The sequence below is a fragment of the Urocitellus parryii genome, chromosome 5 (genome assembly GCF_045843805.1).
Source record: "Urocitellus parryii isolate mUroPar1 chromosome 5, mUroPar1.hap1, whole genome shotgun sequence".
NCBI lineage: Eukaryota > Metazoa > Chordata > Mammalia > Rodentia > Sciuridae > Urocitellus > Urocitellus parryii.
This window is the reverse complement of record NC_135535.1, coordinates 183,021,748-183,042,696: the sequence shown is the minus strand read 5'-3', so window position 1 is coordinate 183,042,696 and position 20,949 is coordinate 183,021,748. Positions and strand designations below refer to the sequence as shown.

The 20,949-nt window shown below is 36.1% G+C and overlaps 1 protein-coding gene and 1 non-coding gene across 4 annotated transcripts in view; one reads left to right on the top strand and one right to left on the bottom strand.

Annotated features, from left to right (window-relative positions):
- Window positions 1-20,949, top strand: part of Hpse2 (heparanase 2 (inactive)) — a 657,082-nt gene that overhangs the window by 32,295 nt on the left and 603,838 nt on the right. The gene's annotated exons all lie outside the window — the stretch shown is intronic.
- On the bottom strand, window positions 1,289-1,422 carry LOC113187171 (small nucleolar RNA SNORA18). The gene has a single exon (XR_003301388.1). It is a non-coding gene; the product is annotated as a small nucleolar RNA SNORA18 (small nucleolar RNA).

The following is a 20,949-nucleotide window of genomic DNA, read 5'->3' as shown; positions in this document are numbered from 1 at the left end:
ACAATGTGTGGTGTAACTTTTCCCCCACATTCTTGCCAAAATTTATTGTTACTTGTATTCTTATAATTGTCATTCTGCCTGGAGTGAGATGAAATCTGTGTAGTTTGAATTTGGATTTCTGTAATTGCTAGAGATGTTGAACGTTTTTTTAAAAATATATTTGTTGACCATTTGTATTTCTGTGAAGCACCTGTTCAGTTTTTTTTTTTTGCTCACTATTTATTGGGTTATTTGGGTTTTTTTTGGTGTGAAGTTTATTGAGTTCTTTATATATCCTGGAGATTAATGTTCTATCTGAAGTGCAGATGGCAAAGATTTTCTCTCATTCTGTAGGCTTCTCTCTTCATGTTCTTGATTGTTTCCTTTGCTGTAAAGAAACATTTTAGCATTTTAGTTTGATACAAATCCATTTTAATTTGATACAATCCCATTTATTGATTCTTGATTTTACTTCTTGTACTTTCGGAGTCATGTTGAGGAATTTGGTTCCTAAGCTGACATTATGGAGACCTGGGCCTACAATTTCTTCTAGTAGGTTCAGGGTCTCTGGTCTAATGCCTAGGTCCTTGATACTCTTTGAATTGAGCTTTTTGCAGAGTGAGAGAGAGGGATCTAATTTCATTCTACTACATTGTGGATTTCCAGTTTTCCCAGCACCATTTGTTGAAGAGCCTTTCTTTTTTGGCACTTTTGTCTAGTATGGGAACCGAATTTGTGGGTTTGTCTCTGTGTCTTTTATTCTGTGCCATTGGTCTTTGTGTCTGTTTTGGTGCCAATGCCATGCCTTTTTTGTTACTGTAGCTCTATAGTATAATTTAAGGTCTGGTATTGTGATGCCTCCTTGCTTCACTTTTTATTTTTATTTTTTAGCTTTTTTAGCTTTATTTTTATATCTTCATTAAATGTATTTAATTCCATACAGATTACTTTCAAACCTTTTTAAAAGAACTAAGGTTATCTACTTGTTTCAACAGCCTTGCCACCGTTCTTTTTCCACTTTAATTATGGAATAATAATGATTTTACAATTCTCTGCCTAGGATATTTGGGATTTAATTTTCTCCAGTAATTGACTTTAGGATCCAAAGAAGAGAAAACAAATAGCCAGAAGCAATATAAACAAAGCCTTATACTTTGGGTATAGATGGATCTGCCTGGTTCTCAAGTACTGACACTTCTCTAAACATCAGTGAGTTCAAATCATATCCATTCTTATTATCACGTTCAGTAGTGCAAGTGTGGGATATACTGATACCTAAGATAAAAAGAAAAATTAGGTCTTTTATACTTTTTGTCTTGTACTTCCTTCCCACAGACCTAAAAAAAAGTCCTATGAGCAAAGCAAAACCACAGAATTACTCTATGAGGCATTTCCAGTGACGAGTGGCTCTAAGAGAAGCTCCATTGGGAAGAAGACCTCAACCTGTTTCACTTTTCTTGCTGAGGATTGCTTTGGCTATCCTGGGTCTCTTATTTTTCCAAGTGAATCTCATGACTGCTTTTTCTATTTCTATGAAGAATGTCATCAGAATATTAATAGGAATTGCATTAAATCTGTATAGCACTTTTGGTAGTATGGTCATTTTGACGATATTAATTTTGTCTATTTAAGAACAGGGGAGATCTTTCCAATTTCTAAGGTCTTCTTCAATTTCTTTCTTTGGTGATCTGTAGTTTTCATTGTACAGGTCCTTCACCTCTTTTGTTAGAATGATTCCCAAATATTTTATTTATTTGAGGTTATTGTGAATGAGATAGTTTTCCTAATTTCTCTTAGGTGATTCATCACTCTCATGCAGGAATGCAATTGATTTATGGGTGCTAATTTTATATCCTGATACTTTTAGGAATTCATTTATGAGTTCTAGAAGTTTTCTGGTCTTCTAAATATAGAATCATGCCATCAGCAAATAGGAATAGTTTGAGTTCTTCTTTTCCTATTTGTAATGATGAAGTATCTTAGTTTCAGAAATAAGTGAGTTGTGTGAGATGTCATTAGTAAGATTTGATTATTTTTTATTACTCCAGAAATATATTTCTTCGGCCTCCATAAATTGTTGTTAACCTGGAAAAAAATTTACAATTGTGAGCATTTTAAATGTATAATTTAGTGGTGGCATGCCTAGGTAGTATCCTCTTCTTAGGAAGAGGATATGTCCTATCTTTTTTTGCTTTTGTCAGATTAATACTTTACATTAGTATTTCTAAAATGTATTTACATGATATTTCACTGTTGGCTAAATACTTTGAATATACATCCATTCCTCTATATCCATGGGAATTGGTTTTAGGACCTTCTGCAGATACCAAAATTTGAAGATGCTCAAATTCCTTATAGAAAAACAGTGTAATGTTTGCATATAACCTGTGCACATCATCCTGTATACTTTAAATCATCTCTAGATTACTTATAATACCTAATATAAGTATATAATTCTTATATTAAGAAATAATGGCAAGGGAGTGTGTATATTTTCAGCACAGATACATTGTTTAAAAATATTTTCACCCAGAGGTTTGTTCAATCTGTGGATGTAGAGGTATGTGTCATTTAATCTTCAAAAAATTCTATTGTGTGGGTTCTCTTAGTATTTCAACAAAGAAGAAACCCATTTAGAAATCAGATGGCATACCCAGATTCACACCGCTATTAATTCAGTCAGAGAGAAATTTGAACTTGTACTTTAAACACCATGTTTAGTACTCTTTCTCTTGTAAGGAAGATAGATTGTACATAGACATGGAATGCAATGCTAATTAATGTTAACCAGAAAACATGAACATATTCTTGTGGTATAAAGTAGACTTGAAGAACTAACTCATTTTCAGCTAGAAAACAAATTTTCATCTCTTTTAATATATTTGTAGAGCAGTGTATCCCTAAATTTCTGATGACTCCTACAGAGGTGTGTGTGTGTGTGTGTGTGTGTGTGTGTGTGTGTGTGTGAATGTTTTTTTAAGTGTCTAGGATTTTTTTTACTAGAATTTTATAACTATGTGTTTCATTTTAGTAATAATCTAATGTTATACATTCTGATTCATCTGAATGAACACTTCTGTTATGGGATTTTATTATCTATATTATTGGCATTGGGATTGTGTTGGTGCCAAGTTATACTCCTTTAATTGTTTCATGTTCATGGGAAAACAGCAGGGACAGACTTAACACATGGACAGTATAATTAGATTGGAGCCTATGAAGGCAAAATCATGTCAGAGAAGGCTGTAGGAATGAAAGTTTAAAATAGTTCATATAAAGAAAAAAATAGTAGAGTAATTGAGTGATTCATACAGGTCTCTCCAGATTGATGATGATGATGATGATGATGATGATGATGACGACGACGATATGATTATGGTGAAGTTAATACTTATTGGTTACTTGCTTTGTTTAAGTTACTATTCTGTTCAGTTTATAAATATTAGCTCATTAATAATAGCCCTATGAACTAAGAAAAATAATTTTTGTTTCCCAATTTTTTGAGGAATAACTTGTGTCACAAGTCTTAGTTATAGTTAGAGTACAAGTGGTGATTTATTAATAAAATGGCACCATCTGCCATGTTAAGTTGCTGCTGATAATTTAAATATTATGAGTTTTTCCCTAACTTGTTTCTATTGAACTTACAAATTTGTTTGGTTTTTGGAGTTGCTTAAGAACTCTAGGTAAAGGCTGGTTTTTATGTTTTTTAAATGTTTAAGAAATATGATGATGAGAATAATTTATTTCTATCTTCAGGGAAGTCCATGAGAATTTCTTTTTTCTTTCTTCATCTTTAAAAAGGGGATCTGATTCTTTGGTTTGGAAGACATTGCTGGGGCATACCATAACTACTCTATTCTACTCTGCCCTCTGTTGTCCTCTATCATAGTGGCATGCTACTTCTTAGATCTAGAGACTGAAATAGTGGACTCTACACTTTAAAAAAATTTTTTTTAGTTGTTGATGGACCTTTATTTTATTTGTTTATTTATATGTGATCCTGGGAATCAAATGCAGTGCCTCACACAAATGAGACAAGTGCTCTACCTCTGAGTTACAACTCCAGGCCCTGGACTCTACACTTTTTGATAATGTTAGTAAAATCATTTTGAGCATATTCATAAATTTTTATTTGTATATTTAATTGTAAATTGTGTACTTACATTAGGATACTAATTATAATGTATATGCAAAATCAGAAATTATAACATATTAAACCATCTAAATAGATATTACATTTTTTCCTTTTCAGATTTCCCTGTGCACACATAATTCATTTTGGAGACTGTTACTATAGAAGACAGAGTTAGTTTAAGTCAGAAGATTAGATTTTGTTTCTGATGCCAATGGATAGGCCAAGTCATTTCTTGTACCTGACTCTGTTTATTTTTAAAATTTGAATTCCATAGGCTATTTTTTTTCTGGTAAACAACTTAAAAACTTTGCTCTTTCTTAAAATACTAGGATTTTAGGCAATGCCTAGTGTAAATATTAATTGTAGGAATTAGGCACTTGGACATAATCCTAGCCAACACTACCTACATTTTACTTGAGATGGATTAACTCCTTGGAGTTTTTAGCAAATGATGTTTCTGCAATTCTGATTATCTATGGAATTGTCAAATTGTGAAACATTGGGGGATAAATGAAGTTAAATAGACTTCTTCAAGGAGGTTTTAATATATTAATATGTAGTGCAAATCTCCAAAGGAGAGATAAAAGTATGTGATTTCATGAAATCAGAGTTCTACAGAACATTTTTTGAGAAAGTCTTTTTCTTAGATTTTTTTTTTTTTGTGTGTGGGGGTCATAGTGGTATAGCAGTTGAGGACTTTGACTTTAAGGTTAGGCCTGTATTTGAACTCTGCTTCATTTTAACTAGCTTGGACAAGTCATTTAAGCTTTCTAGGCCTTAATTTGTTGTTTTTTTTTAACCTGTAAAGCAAAAATGATATATGCTGATATTTACTGAGTATTTCATTTCACCTTCAGAGAAAGTTTATGAAATAGATTTTCTCATTATTTTCATTTTATAGATAGATGTGGAAAGTAAGGAACAAAGATTATGCAGCTTTTCCAGTGTCATTCAGCTTATAAGTAGCAAAGTAAAAACTCTAATTCAGGCTGGGCGTGGTAGCACATGCCTGTAATCCCAGCAGTTAAGGAGTCTGAGGCAGGAGGATTGGGAGCTCAAAGCCAGCCTCAGCAACAGTGAGGTACTAAGCAACTCAGTGAGACCTGTCTTTAAATAAAATACAACATAGGGCAGGGCTGTGGCTTAGTGGCTGAGGGCCCCCCGAGTTCAATTCTTGATGCTGCCCTCCCACCACCAAAAAACAATCCAATTCAGGTAGTCTGACTCTAGAACCTGTGCTTGTAAGTATTGCTCTATAAAACTGTCATGTTGAGTTATTGTAGAGTTATGTCATGTAAGTATTAACACAGTGCCCAATGAATAGTGGGTACTTAACAAATGGTAGTTATTGTGTCCTTTTAGATGAGTACCCACCTTGTTATCCTGTAAAGTGATCCTTGACACAAATGACTCTTTATTGAATAAAGTTGGAAAAACTTCACAGGTAGACAGACAGTGGGGGAAGGGTAACAGAAGGATAGCAGAAGGTAGGGCAGCAGAAGCATCAACCCAGGCTAGTTCTCAGGATTGGAAGTACTCTTTCTACTCCTGAAGCTTACCTCACTGACTCGTAGGCCCTCTTCTGTTAAGGAAGCAAGAACACTGTCAGGCAGAAGTGGCCAATTAATTCAAAGGAAGGTGATATGTTCTAGGATCTTTCTACTGTCTCAAAAATGATCCATGTGAGATGTACTGCCCCCTAGAACCAGTCAGAGCCCATTCAGAAGATAATATTCTACTTAAACAAAAACAGGCATCCAGGCAAATAAAACAACAGAAAAACCTTTTCCTAACATGGCATTGATTATCTGTGCCATGCAGTCAAGTAGGTACTTTCAAGAACTTTGCTTTGGTACTTCCATAATTTAGGGTTAAGATATGGGTCTGATATCATTTTTGAATAGCTCACACAAGGGAATCATCAAACTTTGCAACAGAGAGCACTTTATTAAAATTTCCATACAACTACAAAATGACAAAAATTAAGTTTGTGCTTTTTAATGAGGCCTTCTCCTATTCTCCCAAACTTACTCTTTTGCTCCTCTATTGTCTGCTCTGACATGTGGAAAAGGAAAAAGGTAGGTGCTTTTGCCATTTGGGGGAAGTGTGGGATCTTTCGTTTAAAATTGCTCTTATGTGTGTTTTGCTTTTTTGGCCTGTTTATATAACTGTAAGAAGCCAGAAGCCAGTGAAAACAAAAATCATGAAAATATCCATGAGACGTGCAGAAGCAGCCTCCTTGAACCATAAACAAGCTCAGCTGCAGGAAGATCTGTGGTCTGATACTCATTACTGAAAAACTTCCACTGGATGGACAGTTTGTCCCTTTTGAGTTAATTAACTTTAAGAGTTCTCTGTCCTCTTAGAAATATACCATTCCAGATTGGCTGAAAGCATGTTTATTTTGAACATTCATCAGTAATTCTGGGTCAGCTACATCACAGCTTGGTTTGCTTTGGTGCCAGCTGCATGTGGCAGAAGTTAATTAGATATCTTTGTGGTGTTAAAATGGGGAAAAGTCATGTGGTGGGAATAGGACTCTTGTAGAGAGAAGTGAGTGTGGAATTTCCAGCTTTCTTCAGGCCTAAGAAGTCATGAGCACACAAACTAGTTCATATGGGTCCACGAGAAATTCAAAGGCTTTTTCCAAAAATAAGTTTCTCATCTCTGCAAATGAATTTCCATTTCAATATTCTAAAAATATTTAAACAAATCATTTTTCTTGTCCTAAGACTCTTTTTCTAATCCAGACTGACTCTGTTATTCAACTTCTATTTGAGTTCTACTTTTGCTCTAAAATGGTCTCTTTGCAATGGCTCTGCTAAGCTTTCTCTTGTCTGGGGCTCCCCCGTCCCCGCCATGTATTATACTGTTTGTGCTTTTTCAAGTGTATTTGGTATGTGTCTCAATTAGATTTCGGTGAGAAATTACCTTGTGAGTAGATAGAACAAGTGACAGCTTTTGCAAATGATTTGAAAAAAAATTCTTCCTCCTCCTCACTTTTGGTCAGCATGATTCAGGTAAAATTTGCCTAATTTTAAGCATACACTTTGGTGAATTTTGACAGATATAGTCATTTGTTGACTCCTGCTACAATCACGATGATACATGATTCAGGAAGATTTGTATTCCTCAAAAGTATCTTCTATGCTTTTCATAGTTATTCGTCTGCCTGACTACTGGCCTTTTTTTTTTTCCACTTTGTATGATGCTTTGGAGATTCATCAGTGTTGTTGCAGTTATCAGAAATTTGTTCCTTTCTTATTGTTAAATAGTATTTCATTTGTTGGATATACTGTAAATACTTATTCATTTACCACTTGATGGACATTTGAGTTCTTTCCAGTTTTTGACTATTTCAAATAGAACTGCTGTGAACATGTGTTTTTTTTATTTCTTTGGGGTAAATGCACAGGAGTGGAATTGTTAGATTCTGTGGTGGGTTTTTTTTTGTGTGTGTGTGTGGTGGGGTTTATGTTTAACTTTTAAAGAAATTAACAAACTTTTCCCCAAAGTTCTTGGATTGTTTTGCATTTCCCCAATAACATTTGAGAGTTCTGATTGCTCCACATCTTAATCACAGTTTTTTTTAAAATATTTATTTTTTAGTTGTAGTAGGACACAGTACTTTTATCTATTTATTTTTATGTGGTGCTGAGGTTTGAACCAAGGGCCTTGATTGGGCTAGGAGAGTGATCTATCGCTGAGCCACAACCCCAGCCCTAATCACAGCTTTTTGTGGAGTCTTTTTAATTTGAAAAGTACTCTAGTGAGTGTACAGTGGTACCTCATGTTTTAATTTGCATTTTTCTAATAATTGATGATGTTGAGCATTGAATTATTTACTCATTTCTTTGGTGAAATTTCTGTTCAAATCCTTTCTTCATTGTAAATTGGGTTGTTTATCTTATTATCGAGTTGTGAAAGTTTTTAATGGAATTCAGATACAAGTTCTTCATTAGATATTTATTTCATAACTTCTTCTTTTGTATCTATTTTGTCTTTTTGTTTTATTTTTTAAAGAATTTTTTTTAGTTGTAGATGGACACAATACCTTGATTTTATTTATTTATTTTTTATGTGGTGCTAAGGATCAAACCCAGTGCCTCACATATGCTAGGTGAGTGCTCTACCTCTGAGTCACAACCCCAGTCGTCCTCGACCCCTGTAAAAGTTTTAAATTTTGATGATATCCAATTCATCATTAAAAAATAATTTGTGCCTTTTGTATCCAAGGACTTATAAGTAATCAGAGACAACTTTCAAATACTGTTTTACTGCTTAATGCATAGTGTAAATTTATTTCTTTTTCTATCCCTCATGCTGTTGATATAATTTCACCTAAACACATATGCTATATGTTTTTATTTTGTATTCAGTTATCTATTAGAGTAATTAAAAATAAGAAAAATTACTTTGTTTTACCTTAATTTATTCCCCTATGAATCCTATTTTCTTTCATATTTAGGTTTTTGATATACATCATATTTCTTTTGCCTGAAGATCTTTTCTTTAATATTTCTGAAAGAATAGGTATGTTGGCAAGGAATTTGTTTGGGGAAGCTTGTCTTCACTCTTGAAGGATAATGGAATTCTGGGCTAACATTTTTTATTTTAATTTTTACTCCATTTCTGCACACTCCTTTTTTTCTGGATTTGACTATGATAGGCCTACGGGGTGTGTGTGTGTGTGTGTGTGTGTGTGTGTGTGTGTGTGTGTTGTAATTGTTGTTGTGGTATTTATCCTGCTTAGTATTATTTGAGTTTATTGAATCTGGCTATGGCTTATTGTCTGTCATTAGTTTTAAAAAATTCTCTGCCATAATTTCTTTAGCCTGTTCCAGTTATGCATTTAACATCCCATTTAAAACTGGTCTGTCCTTAGGATATTTTGTTCTGTTTTTGGACTTCTTTTTCTCTTTGCATTTTATTAGTTAATCTCTATAGACCTATCTTCTCTTACTTGCATAGTTCTAATAAAATATCTACTCTTCTTATATATATTTTCTATACTTAATGTATACTTTGACTACTTTAAATATTTTCCTCTTTATCTCTAGTTTTTCAGCTGTTTGCTTTTGAAATGACTCAGTGTTGTTTTCTTTCTGTTTCTTCATCCTGGAACTCTCTGGGTTTATAGTTTCCACGTAATTTAGAAGGTTTTGACCATATTCTTTCAAGTATCCTTTCCTTCTATTCTCCCATCCCTTTTTTTGTTGTGGGCACCAATTATTTGTGTGTTAGGCCCTTTAGTATTGTCCAATAGCTCAGTGATGCTCTATTAAAGATTTTTAAGTATTTATTTCTCTCTCATATTTTGGATAGTTTGTGTTGCTATGTCTTCAACACCATTGATATTTTCTTCTGTAATAGCTAAATTGTTGTTAATCCATTTAGCATACTTTTCATTTCTCTCATTTATGTTTGTTTTTGAAATTCAGTTTTTTATATCATTTAGAATATTCATCTTCACTCTTGTACTTTATTTTCTTCTTGAGCATACATATTAAATATAATTTTAGTAGCTTTTTTTGTATCTTTGTCTACCACTTCCATCATTTGTGTCATTTCTATGTCTGTTTTATATTTCAATTTCTCTCCTCTGTGGATAATATTTTCCTGCTGCTTTTATGGCTTGTAATTTTAAATTAAATATCACATTTTGTACTTAATGTATTTAGATGCTGGATTTTCTGACAGTTCTTTAAAAATGTCTGTGGGTTATGAGGTCTTTTCAGTTGGCTGTCCAGACTGTGTACTGTGGTATGAACATGAACTATTCCTAGTCCTTTGTTAACTGTGATGATTGTTCTACTTAATCCTGCCTGGTAGTTCTTTTCCTTAACTTGGCAGTTTTCTCATATATGTGTATAGGTTACCCAAAGATGTAAAGGGACTCTTCTGCAGATCTCTGGACTCTAGAATTCAAGATCAAGGTGTCAGTCAGTTTCTTTCTTTTGAGCCTGACTCTTTGGCTTGTAGATGGCTTCTACCTTTTCATTATCTTATTACATAGTCTTTCTTCTGTGTGTGCATGTGTCTTTGACATGTGTCCTAATCTTTTTTATTTTTTTATTTTTTATTTTTTTAATTTTATTTATTTATTTATTTTTTTTATTGTTGGTCATTCAAAACATTACATAGTTCTTAATACATCATATTTCACAGTTTGATTCAAGTGGGTTATGAACTCCCAATTTTACCCCGTATACAGATTGCTGTATCACATCAGTTACCCTTCCATTGATTGACAAATTGCCTTTCTAGTGTCTGATGTATTCTGCTGTCTGTCCTATTCTCTACTATCCCCCCTCCCCTCCCCTCCCCTCCCCTCCCCTTTTCTCTCTCTACCCCTTCTACTGTAAATCATTTCTTCCACTTGTATTATCTTGTCTTACCCCTCCTTTCCTCTTATATGTCATTTTGTATAACCCTGAGGATCGCCTTCCATTTCCATGCGGTTTCCCTTCTCACTCCCTTTTCCCTCCCACCTCTCATCCCTGTTAATGTAAATCTTCTTCTCAAACTTTCGTCCCTACCCTGTCCTTGTTTACTCCCCTTATATCAAAGGGGTCATTTGGTATTTATTTTTTAAAGTTTGACTAGCTTCACTTAGCATAATCTGCTCTAATGCCATCCATTTCCCTCCAAATTCTATGATTTTGTCATTTTTTTAATGCACAGTAGTACTCCTGATCTGGATGTGGTCCTGATCTGGATGTGGGTGGCGGCTCTGCTGTTTCCCCACTCCAATTGGTGTGACGTGTCTACCACGCTGGCAGGCCTCTAGGCCGGTGGGTCGCAGTTCTGCACAGCCCCCACTCCCAATGGGTGTACCTGACTACCTCTCCAACAGGCCGCTGAGCCCCCTCCGGACTCAGGCGGCGACCCTGCTCCACCCCCACTCCAACCAGTGTGACGCGACTGCCTCGGTGTTACGTGTCCCCCACGCTGGCAAGCTACCTGGCCTGACTTGCCAGTGGGCAGCAGGTCTGCCTGCCCTGTTTGCTCAGATAGCAGCTCCGCACAGCCCCTACTCCAAATGAGGTAACTTGACTACCGCGCCTCGGGGTCGCTGGTCCTATTCTAGGCATGGGCGGCTGCTCTCTTCAGCTCCAGCTGCGTTTTGGGTGTCATGATACCACGCCGGCGGGTCACTTGGCCTGCTCTGGGCGCAGGTGGAAGTTCTACTCTGCCCCCACAGCACCCAGCAGAACCCTGATTGAGAAGCAGTCACCGCCGGTTCCCTAGCCTTGGGCCAAAGCAGCTTAGGTAGCCGGAACCCCACCTCTCCGATCCCGATACACCCTCCGCTGGGAGCTGGCTCCAGCGAGCGACCCCCACGGGTTCCCCAGCCCCAGGCCAAAACTGTTCCGGGAGTCAGAACCCAGTCGCCCCAAGCTCAGCGCACGCTCCACTTGGAGCTGGCCTCCACCGGTAGTCTCCGCAGTTTCCTCAGACCTGGGCCAGGTTAGCCCCGGGAACCAGAATCCAGCTGCTCAGTGCCCTGCGCACGCCTCTAGGAATATTCTCCACAAGATCCCCAGTCCAGAGCCTGAGCAAGAAATCTGTCTGCTAGACACAGGCAACTACCAGCCTGAAATCACCTGTTCCATAGCTGAATGAGCTGAGATCAGTAGAACATGGGGATGATTACATCATCTCTCCGAAATGGCGGCTTCTGTCCTCCACTGTGGTCCGACCGGTGTCTGGAACCAGGCTGGACTGCTTCTCTCCTCTATCTCAAAGCAGGAACTCAGCACTAAGGGCTGCCAATGTACCCCTGGCATGAGCCCCCACAAACCTGTTTTGATGTTGCAATCTGTCGGAGAGTGGTGGTGTATCCTTCAGCTATCCCAGATGGTGGCCGCTGACTGCCTGGATGGAGTGTCCGCTGTGGGGGATGGGACGGGACTGTATTGCTTCCTTCCCCTTCTGAAATCCCGTACTCGGCCCAAGGGTCCGTGTGGGCTTGGCTGGCGGGATTCCTCCTAATGGCCATGTGTCCTAATCTTTTCCTTCTTTCTAAGGAAACCATTTGGATTGAATTGGATTAAGACTCACCCTAAGGGCCTCATAATTAACTCTTTGTGGCTCGGTTTCCAAATACAACCATGTTCTTCTGAAGTACAGGGGTTAGGGCTTCAGTATATGAATTTGTCAGGGGGCACAGTTCTTCCTATAACAGCTAGTGTTTCCATAAACACAGCAATGACACACATCCATTTATTTACTACAAATATTAATTTCTGTAATTTGATTTATAAATGTTACCAATATAAGACTGGACGTGGCTGATCATAAGTATTGGTGCATTTATTAAATTTACAAGATAGAGCATAGCATGATGGTTATCACCATAACAGAGAGGCTTGCTCCCATAGTATGACCAGTATTGTCCATACATCCCTTCTCTGTGTATCTCTGTGGTAAGAGTTATAGAAGCTACAGAACTAGTTTATGCCATAGTCCTTAAGGAATTTAGATATAGTTGGAAATTTTTAACAGAACTTCCTTAAAACTCAAACAAATCATAATGGGAGAATAGTAAAGTATTACTTTAAAATAGTATTGGAATTCACAGGCATCCACATATGTTGGATATAATGAGGTCTGAAGAAATAAGACTTTGTGGCAAAGATGGAATTCAAGATTTTCTTTGAAAGACGGGAAATTTTAAATAAGCTAAAAAGGACAAAAGTAAGGGAAATAAAATATTAATCTTTGTTAAAAAATTTTCATTATCTAATGAGAGTGGATCAGAGTATCATTTGTGAAAAGTGGAATTGTTTCCACTTCCCTATCACTTAGGTATGCTACCTTATTATTTTCATAGTGATTATAATTCTTCTATGCTTTTTGAGATGCTGTAGTACAGTTGTTTTCAGTTATGAGTTTTAAAGATTCTTTTTAGTGTTTGTTAAACAAATCTCAGATCTTAATTTGTAAGCCAAATAAAATTTTCTGAAGTTTCTCTTTATCACTCATCCCTTCAACTTTTGTGGTTAACCTGCCTTGGTTAAGGACATCACTGTTCACCTAGTATCTTAAGGAAATTTTGAACTTATTTTTGACTTTTTCCTGGGACTAATCTCCATGTTAGTTTGGTCACCAGGTATAGCTGTTCTTACTTCTAAAATCCTCTTTCTTGCCACTGTCATGGTACTAGCTCTTCCTATGGCTTTTCTGAATTATCATAACAAAATAGGCTTCCTTATCTCCTAGTATGTTCCTCAAATTGCTGTCAAAGTTGTTCTAGTGAATAGCCTTCAGTAGGTCACTTCTGTGATTCAGAGCTTCTGACTTCTCTTCAGAGGCTAGAGGATAAAGCTCAAACCATAAGTTTGTTCTCAGCCTTTACCCCCAACTTTCTTTCTACTCTTCTATACTGTAGTCTTATTATTCTAAGTATGATGGCAAGTGGAAAGGGAGTATTCTCAGCAGGGAGCAGAATTAGCAAAGTCATGAAAACATATTAATGTATTTGAATTCTCCCAAGCACAACTGAGGACTTCAATTTACTCTTAAAGGCAAAAATGTCACCCCTTTTTATTACATATTTCCTGATTTCATCCACTTTTTCGATTTATGCAATTATAAGTACTTGCTATATTGTTTCAGAGTTATTCTTGTTTTTGTGTGTTTCCATAAGAGGCTATGATTTCCATGGAGGAGGGACAAATGTTTATTCAACTTTTTATTCCTCTGTCTAATATAGTACACTGTAGGAGCTGATATGTTTATTTGAATTGATCACTGGCATATATAACTAATATTTTCGCTTGAAATCCTAGTCCAAGCTTGCCCTGTAGGTCCCCCGAGGCTGCCACTAGGAGGCTCCAAAACCATCCACATGAAGAAATTTGATTTGCCTCCAGGTTAGTCAAGGAACTGATAATGCTTGACAAATTTTATCAAAAGTTTAGTTGTCTAATATCTAAACCTGTTGTTTTAACTTTTTAGAATTCTGTTTTTTTTGGTTAACTTTGGCATTGGTAGCTTTCATTGACAATATCCCTTTTTATAATTTACAACTAGATGTTGATAAAACAGTAATATGAACATTCTACTCCTAGCCAGTCTATTCATGCTATGGAATGAAATGCAATTCTCAAAGAGGCTAAGTGGGATATTTTTTTCTGGCACAGAACAAAGGCAAGGGATACTTACTTCATAATCCAGGACCTAAATATTTCTTGTCTTCTTCATCAAGAAGGATGTATTAAGGTTCTTTTCTATGCCTATCATTCATTTAACTTCCAAAGAATTTCAATATATAGAGTCCAACAAAAATTACCATCTAGGATTACTACTTGCTCAGTCACCAGAGATGTCAAGCTGTTGTCTGTAAGTGGCATTCATGACTGCTGTTTTGGTGTAGCCAATTTTAAATCATTTTTTAAAAGATTGTCTATGTAGTATATGCAATGGAATATTACTCAGCATTAAAAGAGAATAAAATTATGGCATTTGCAGGTAAATGAATGGAGTTGGAGAATATCATGCTAAGCAAAATAAACCAATCCCCCCAAACTAGGAACTGAGTGTTTTCTCTGATAAGTGGCTACTAATGGAGGGATGGGGCATGGGATGAGTGGAGGAACTTTGGATTGGGCAAAGGGGATGGGGGAGGGGGTAAGGGAATAGGAAAGATGATGGAATGAGATGGATGTCATTACCATAGGTACATGTATGATTGCATGAATGGTGTGAGTATACTTCATGTACCACCAGAGAAATGAAAAATTCTGCTCCATTTTGTACAAAGAATTGAAGAGCTTTCTACTGTCATGTATAACTGATTAGAACTAGTAAAATAAAAATATGTATTAGATGAATTAAAAAAGATTGTCTATGTAGGGTGCCATTGATATTGAGATAATTGAAGAACTTTTGAGTTATTTTTACTGTTGGAGGTGAACTTTCAGAGTTACAGCAATATCTTCACATATGTTTTTTCTTTCCAGATCTAAATTAAAGACTTAATGGAGGAGCTCATCTTCCTTGAGGGTTTCCCCAGATTATAACATCCACTCTTTTTTTTTCTAAATTTATAATAAGTAAATCTTAGAATTGAAAGATCTTTAATTCATGTAGTTCAGTCTTCCACCCAATGTGTGAATTTTTCCAAATATGGTTTAAAATGGCCTGGGTACACTTAGTGAACCAGGAAATGTCTTGGTTTTGACCTAAGCAGGTTATGTAAGGTATTCTTGTTTGAGCCCAGTCTTCTTCTAAGAATTAATTCTTTGCTTCAGGCTTTATATATCAGTGCTGACAGTAATTTATGGTTACTCTCAATTCTTTTATTTAACACTATTGTGAAGAATCAGTCAGGCCAAACAAAATAACTTTGTGGATGGAATCTCAGCAATTGCAGATGAAAGAAATGAAGTAGATGTGATACATACTGATCCTTTGCTTACATTAGTATTAGATTCAGTTCTGAAAAGACTTTCACTTGAAAATAGATTTCAAGTTGATTGGGCATAAGTTCTGGTATACAGATGAAAAAATCAGAGTTGTGGTCAATACTGTGAGGAGGGCCTTCAAAATATTTAGCAGATGAATGATTTATGCTGATTAGTTGTGGGAAGGCTCTGCTGTGGGTTCAGCCTCAAACCCAATTGTATTATATGTTTTCATGAACATTCTTGAGATGTAACTGTGATGTCTTCATCTGGGAATGATGCAAAACTAGAGAAGTAATGCAGACCACAGAGGAGGGAGCTGGAGTAGAGACTTGAATATTCATGGACATCTGCCAAGTATCCATATATATTTGCATACATTTAGTTGAAGTGGATAAAAATACTTGCTGAGGCAGATCCTGCCAAAGTGTCATTTGTTCTTCTGGTTGATGTAATGGGAAGAGCACCAGCAGTCAGGAAGCTTGGGTTCCAATCTTTGGTACAAAAGCAATGAAACCTCAGGCAGAGCTCTTCATTCCTGGTCCCAGTTTTTTTATTTGTGAAATTTAAATATATTTTACTACCTACTTTTTAGTCTAGTAGGGGAATCAGCAAAGTATAACTTGAAGACCAAATTTAGTCACCACCTGTTTTTAAAAAGCTTTATTAGAATGCAACCATGCCTATTTACTTATATATCATCTGTGGCTGCTTTTGCATATCAATAGCAGAGCTCAGTTGTAACAGAGAGCTGAGGGCCTAAAATATCTAAAACATCTACTGTCTGAGTCTTGTAGAAAAATGTCTGCCTGCCTGTGTTCTAGAGAACATTTGAAAAAATTGGGGAGTTTTCAAACATTAGGACTGAGGATACTATTGGTATTGGGTTGGTGGGGGCTGTCTTGGTCAGCTTTTTTTGTCATGGTGACAAAATACTTGAGAAAAGCAACTTTAAAGAGGAATGTTTATTTTGGCTCATGGTTTCCTAGGTTCATATTTGACTGACTCCATTGCTTTTAGGCCTATGGCAGAATATCATGGTTTGGGTTGTGGTAGGGCATGGTGGAGAAAAGCAGTTCATCTCATAGAGCACACACTCACATGTGTGAGCAAAAACGTGTGAGCAAAAACGTGTGAGCCACACAGACAGATTTGGGGATAAGATATATTCTCCAATGGCATGTCCCCAAAGAACCATTCCCTTCAATTAGGTCTCACTTCCTATAGTTTCCACCATCTCTCAATAATCCATTTAACTATTGATGAGGTTAAAGCCCTCATGATTCAATAACTTACTAAAAGCTGCACCTTTGAACATTGCTGCTTTGGGGACCAAGTCTTCAACACATGGGTCTTCTTTGGGGGACATTATAGATCTAAAGCATAACAGAGGCCAAGAATGTCAAATATTCTGTAGGACAGGGAATAATGAATTGCCTGAAATTCCAGTAAGTCCCTCATAAAGATTCCTTCTTCCATTTGATTCTAAGGAGAGGCACTTTGGAAAGCTACAACTCTTAGGCCACTAAAGTTCCCAGGTAGATATCTTATCTCAGGTTGATATCACTCTCAACCTGAGATAAGGTATCTACCTGGGAACTTAATAATTTAGTTATAAAATGTTATAAGCATTCCATTTATAATCAGGATGAAGCCAATGATGACTTCAGGTTATTTTTAGTTGGAGATTCTAGCCTGCACAAAAATGCTATCAATTGTGAAGGGTTTGAGATTTTACCTTACTTATAAGCTAACAGAGATAACTTGCCAGAATTTCATGTGTGTTGGCAAGAGAGATGAGACTCCTATGTCAGAGAAAAAATAATTTATTTTCACAAGAGCAAAGATCAGAGTATCAGCATTTGTTGTGCACTGGTTTCTTGAGTTCCAATTCCCACAGTGCAACAAGAAGAGGCTAGGTGATTGTCTTAGTCCATTTTGTGCTGTTATAACAACACCATAAGCTTGGTAATTTTAATGAACAGAAATTTGTTTGTTAACAGATTTGGCAGAATATCAATGTAATAATCAATGTACCAGCCTCTGGTAAAGACCTTTTTGCTGTATGAGAACATGGTGGAAGTCATCCTATGGTGGAAGGGCAAATAGAGGGCTAGAGAGGGAGTAAACTCACTCCTGTGATAATACCATTAGTTGATTCACGAGGGTAGTGCGTTTGTAACCTATATGTCTTTTAAAGGTCTCACTTCCAAATACCATCAGAATGGCAGTTGAATTTCAATATGAGTTGGGGGCATCAGATATTCAAATAATTGCTGCAATGGATTGTATTAAAGGAGGAGAACCTGGGTTTAGAGAATACAATTCTTTCATAATGGGTAGTAAACAGACCTTTCCTTTAAGGGAAACTTATCTGTATTGTATTGGACAGTAAGCATGTCTACTACCATTTTCCTGGAGGGAGACAATATGTTTATCTTGCAAGGCTGTTTACTATGCAGATATACCTCAATAGATAATCTGAGACAAAAGTAGTTGGTGTCTCTGGTTGTAAGATTAGGGTTCTATGTCTTCCAAGAAATAAGAAAAGTAAATAAAATATATAAAAATATATGAGGAAAAAACCAAATTGTTATTGTTAGCCAGATATATTGCCTGGATCATGCCTGTAATCCCAGAAATTTGGGAGGCTGAGAGAAGAAGACTGCAAGTTCAAGGCTAGCCTCAGCAACTTAATGAGGCCCTAAGCAACTTAGTGAGATCCTGTCTTAAAAAACAAAATAAAACAAAACAAAAACCAAAAAGGGCTGAGTATGTAGTTCAGTGGTAAAGTGCCCCTGGGTTAAATCTGCAGTACCCCAAACCCCCAGAAAACAACAAAAATATGTTCCCTTCCCACAGTGAATTTATGAACATTTAGGGACAAATAGCTGGAAATCAGAGTTTACCAAGATTGCTGGATTCCATCTCTATATACCCAAATTAGTTGATTTTTTTTGTAAAGTAGGGACAGAAATTTAGATCATATGTTATAAAAGTTATACCATTTGTAAAGGCAGCAAAAGCCAAAGTGCACATGAATAAATCTAACAAAAATTGCACCAAGTTTTAATAGAGGAAATTGCAAAACTTTGTTGAATAACATAAAAAGGACACTTACTTACAGATACATCATGTCATGGATAGAAAGACTAAGTATCTTGAAATTCTCTCCAACTTAATTTATAAATTGAATACAGTTAAATCTCCTAAAAGGTAGGTGTATGTATGTTTGTGTGTTTGTAATGTATTTAACAAGCAGACCATCTTAATAGATATAGAGAAAGCATTTGATAAAATTTACCACATTGGAAGAGTAAGGAAGTTCCCTAACCTGATAGAAAGTCTCTACTAAAAATTTACAGTTCTCTGTGCCTTCACTTCCTAAGTGGGCTACTAGGAATCCCTGCAGTTTACCTTTGTTTTTAATATTTCACTTTTTTTCTTTTTCTTTTTTGTCTTCTTATTGGTACACTGAGATTTTTAAATACCCCAGACCAAATTGCCACTTATAATCTACTTTTCACTAGATTTGTGGATACTCTGTGAGTCATTCTGGATATAGGAGTGAGACTGCAACACAGATTGGGGAGAAACTCAGGGTGATCGTGGCAGTTGCCGTTCTTATCAGTCTTCAGAACTGAGATTAAAGTTGGACAGGACACTTTTATTGGAAATGGTGATCTGATCTTTGGGATAAAGAGCATGGCTATTGGAGTGGGGTAGAACTGGACAGATCAGAGTCAGGTGGAAAACAGTGAACTCTGTGCATCACCTCCCCCATGCCCAGAAGAAGCTGGAGGATAAATTGATATGTCCCACACACCTCCCTACAGCACACAGACTTGAGGTTCTCTGGAGACTTGATTCAGATTGGTCTACAGGTGGAGCCACCAAAGGCTGACCAGCAGCCCTACCAGACTTATGCTCCTACCCCCACACACAATCACAAAGTCATATAGAGGGTAGAGGCTACTTTGAAGTAATCAACACTCCCTCACTAGAGGCTACCAGACAAGGACAGGGTGGAATTCATCATTCAGATTCCCCTAACAAGTTTGGCTAATTTGGATCAGAGCTGAGAATAAATAGCATGATAATTTATACACAAACATTCTCACGGTTGGAAGATTTTAAAATTGCACTCTTGGGAAAAAAGCTCTCCATTTCAAAAAACCTCAGCAAGAAGAAAATGAAATCTCTGTATGACAGCTATTGCATTAACTGCTTGATATTAACTGCTTGATTTTCAGTGTCTGCCCAAAGTTTATCATAGTTTATCTAATTTTATGTTTGGTCAAGCAATTAATTCCTTTCTCAGTACCTCTTTTCTTCTCTTCCATCTCCTCTGTTCCCTTCTCATTCATCCTTTATACTTTCCTCATTTTAGCTTCTCTCTTCTTTCTCTGACCCTTTTCCTTTACTTTTTTCTTTATTTTTATCCATTATTCCAATTCAATTTAGCATACTATCATTAATCTTTCATTCCATATTATTTGTCACATATCTCTTTGGTTAATAGAGTTGTAGAGATCATTAGTGATAACTTTTATAGTATATGTTGATGTATGGTTGCTCTTAAATTATTATCGTTACTGGTGGTTAGTCATTCCTTTCAAAGTGACACTGATAGTCAAAATTAACAATTTGATTACATTGGTCAGATATGTTGAAGCTAATTTATATCTTCATCCCAGGACTTATTATAAGAGATAACTACTTATTAAGGGACCTCAGTAGTTAGTAGGGTTAGGGTTAATGATTATCAATAATACAACATGAAAATGCAGGGAATAGCCCTATAAGCATGTGTTATAGAAATGTACTACAAAATGCCTTCCTAAGCAATTTAATGAAATGAATACTTCCCAAATAAAAAAAGAGAAGAAATTCATCTCAGCAGACACCCAGATATAGACCCCCTCCAAAATATGAGAAAACAGACCAACAAGACACCTCTAAAAATTTATAACCTCCTGTAAGTGAATCTACAGATATTGATGTGGATGAAACCTAAGAAAATTATAAAAGTTGATTTTTATGATGATCAGCCAACTAATAGAAGATCTAAGGAATGAACTAAGAATAAGAGAAAGTTGCAGGATGTGAAAGAATATTGCAATTAAGAGAGATTCTAAAAAAGAACCAAAAAGAAATCCTGGAAATAAAAGACTGAATAAATAAAATAAAAATTTCAGTTGAAAGTCTCACCAATATATTAGATCATGAAGAAGAGAGAATTTTAGTCCTTAAAGAAAAGTATATGAGCTTGAATGCTCAGCAATAAAAAAAAATCATTTTCAGAATGTACAGAAATTCTGGGGCAACATTAGGAAACTAAACATAAGAATCAATGGAATCTAGGAGGGAATTGATCTAATAACAATGATCACTTTTCATTGAAATAGTAGAAAAATTTCC